Below are 2,783 nucleotides of genomic sequence, written 5' to 3'. Positions count from 1 at the left end.
AGTACATTGGTGGCGGGGATGATTACATCTGGCTCCAGGAGTCAGCTGCGGGTAAGTAGTGATTCTCAGTCCATTTGCTTTGTCCAATGCCCAGCACCTAACAGGAAGTTGGAAACTCTGTGCGACTGATTGAATCGTACAGAATAAAGGAGTGGGCGGATTATACCAAGCGGCGAGGTGGCGATTATTATCCCACTGTAGAGAAGAAGACACTGAGGCCTGAAGGTGACAGCATCCAAGCCTCTTGGAGGGCAGGGCGGAGCCAAGACCAGCTCCGGCTCTGGTTCCCGCTCGCTCCGCCCCTCGACAACGGCTCCTCAATCCGCCCCCACACTTCCGGATCCTGCTCCGCCCCCATAGAGCACTTCCGGTCCTGGGGCTGGACCTCGGGTCGCCGAGTGGTTAGGCGGTAGGTTGGTGCCGTGAGGGCCTGCAGAGTCACAGGGCCATTGGCTCAGGGGCAGCGGGCCCAGGCAGCAGCGGGCTCTTATTTTCTCGGACATTACGCGACAGCCATTTCCCTGAGGAAAGCCTGGAGCCTTGGCCTGCGGGTGACGTCACTTCCGGCGCCGGGCAGGCAGGCGAAGGCGGGGAGAGGGCTAGAGCCCCGCTTGGTGGCGGGGAGGTGTCAAGGCGGGTCGGCTTTGTATTTACGACTTTCTGGAGCTCAGGGTAGTTTAGGAGAGGCGGTGTTCCAAGTGGAGTTGTTGGATTTGGCAAATAAAAATGCAGGGGGTGTAGTTAAACTTGAATTTTAACTAGATAAACAAATACTTTTTTAGTATCAGTTCAGTTCAGTTCAGTCGCTCAGTCGTGTCCGACTCTTTGCGACTCCATGAATCGTGGCACGCCAGGCCTTCTTGTCCAGCACCAACTCCTGGAGTTCACTCAGACTCACGTCCATCGAGTCAGTGGTATAGATATGTCCCAAATATTGTACGGAACATATTTAGTTTTTAACAATTCCTAATTTATCTGAAATTGAAGTTTCTGTATTTTTTCTGGCCGTCTCAGTCTTGGGCACCCCGTGCCTTGGGTTCTGATATCTAATTGGCATTCTCTAGGCATGGCAACCCACTCCAGCGTTCTTGCCTGGAGAATCCCAGGGACGGGGCAGCCTGGTGGGCTGCCGTCTCTGGGGTCGCACAGAGTCGGTCACGACTGAAGTGACTTAGCAGCAGCAGCAGCAGCAGCAGCAGGCCTGTATTTTGGAGAAGGCAATGGCACCCCACTCCAGTACTCTTGCCTGGAAAATCCCATGGACGGAGGAGCCTGGTAGGCTACAGTCTATGGGGTTGTGAAGAGTCGGACACGACTGAGCAACTTCACTTTGACTTTTCGCTTTCATGTATTGGAGAAGAAAATGGCAACCCACTCCAGTATTCTTGCCTAGAGAATCCCAGGGATGGGGGAGCCTGGTGGCCTGCCATCTATGGGGTCACACGGAGTCGGACACGACTGAAGAGATTTAGCTGCAGCAGCAGGCCTGTATCTATCGGGGAAACAGGTACAGATTTCGTCCAGACCGTTAAAATCAGCTATTGCTACATGCCAAGCCACTTTTATGGGTAGCGCTCATTGGCCAGCCTTAGCAATTGCTGGGCCTGTTTTCAATCCCCATGGCAGCTCCCTCTGTGTTTCCCCGTTCACAGCTGGAGTCGGGAACGGTTTGTCTTCTCTTAATGGGAAAGTTGAGCTCCATGCAGGCTACGTGATCCGAGGCTGGACGCTGCCAGGTGGTTGTGTTGTTGTGTTTTTTTTTTTGGTGTAGGATAAAGTGATGTTTGCAGTCGAGGTTTTCAGTGTTAATAATGGACAGCTTCACAGAGCCCAGGGATGTATCATCTCACCTCTTATTTTGCACAGGAGACCCAGTGAGAGAAATGGAGCTGTCCCTGTGGTAGAGCTGGAGACTGACTCTCCTGCTCCATCCACACTTGCTGCTGCAGTCAGCATGTATGGTGGGCACTTATTAATTTATAACTATAAAATAAATTTATAATTTATTAAAGTAATGCCTTGTCAGAGATGAGCTCTTTAGCACTTTATTGTTCCTAAACTACTCCGCAACCTCTTGACCCTCACTTCAAGTCTTCTTTGGCTTTTACCGTGCCCGGTGGGGAACATGACTATTTGGCCTCAGCGGTAGAAGCCTGCCCCAGCCACCCGGCTCTCACCCCTATGGGTGGTGTGATCCAAGATTTGTTATGTTAGAGCAAAAGGCATGTTCTTGGCAAGGGTGGGTCTGGCCGTATAGGTGGAAGGGCATCCTTTCTGTCCTGCAGATTGGGCCCCATCGTACCTGCAGTCATGTGGTGTCTAAGGACATTTTTAAGGTTCTACTGTGAGTCAGAGTTGAACCTGAAGCTGTTGCTGGGCTGGCCCTGAGTGTGGGAGTCTTCAGGCTTTGTGGTCCAAGGATGTGCCTGGACCTGCTTGTCAGTGTCCCGACAAATCTACAGCCTCCCTGCACACACTTAGTCTTTCCAGGCTCCCCAGCCCAGGCCTGTAAGATAATGAAACAGAGCAGCCTGGAGCTCACTGGGCTGTAGTTGGTGGCATAGCCAGCAGCTTTGTTGCAACTCAAGTAAAGAGGTAAAGAGGCAAGGAAGGAGTGCCAGAAAGGGGTGTTGCCCTGGGTGAGGCTCAGAAGCGCAGGAGGTGGAAAAGAGGCAGGATGGAAGCCCACGGATAGTAATTTCTTCCTCTGTGAATAATTAACTCTCACCCAAAGGAGGTGGTCTAGGAGGAGGGCTCTGCTAACAGGACCTCTGGACTCTGGG

General features: G+C 52.3%; 1 protein-coding gene across 3 annotated transcripts in view; it reads left to right on the top strand.

The window, feature by feature from the left end:
- Nucleotides 1-356: 356 nt before the first annotated feature.
- GLYCTK (glycerate kinase) overlaps nt 357-2,783 on the top strand; it is a 6,784-nt gene continuing 4,357 nt past the window's right edge. The window contains exon 1 of one of the 3 annotated variants that reach the window (XM_012099958.4): nt 357-409. The gene's annotated coding sequence lies outside the window, so the exon portion shown is untranslated. The other 2 variants (XM_042236126.2, XM_042236127.1) reach the window with 2 other exon arrangements.

This window comes from Ovis aries, chromosome 19 (genome assembly GCF_016772045.2).
Source record: "Ovis aries strain OAR_USU_Benz2616 breed Rambouillet chromosome 19, ARS-UI_Ramb_v3.0, whole genome shotgun sequence".
Taxonomy (NCBI): domain Eukaryota; kingdom Metazoa; phylum Chordata; class Mammalia; order Artiodactyla; family Bovidae; genus Ovis; species Ovis aries.
Note: the sequence above shows the minus strand (reverse complement) of the source record. Positions and strands in the feature narration are given on the sequence as shown.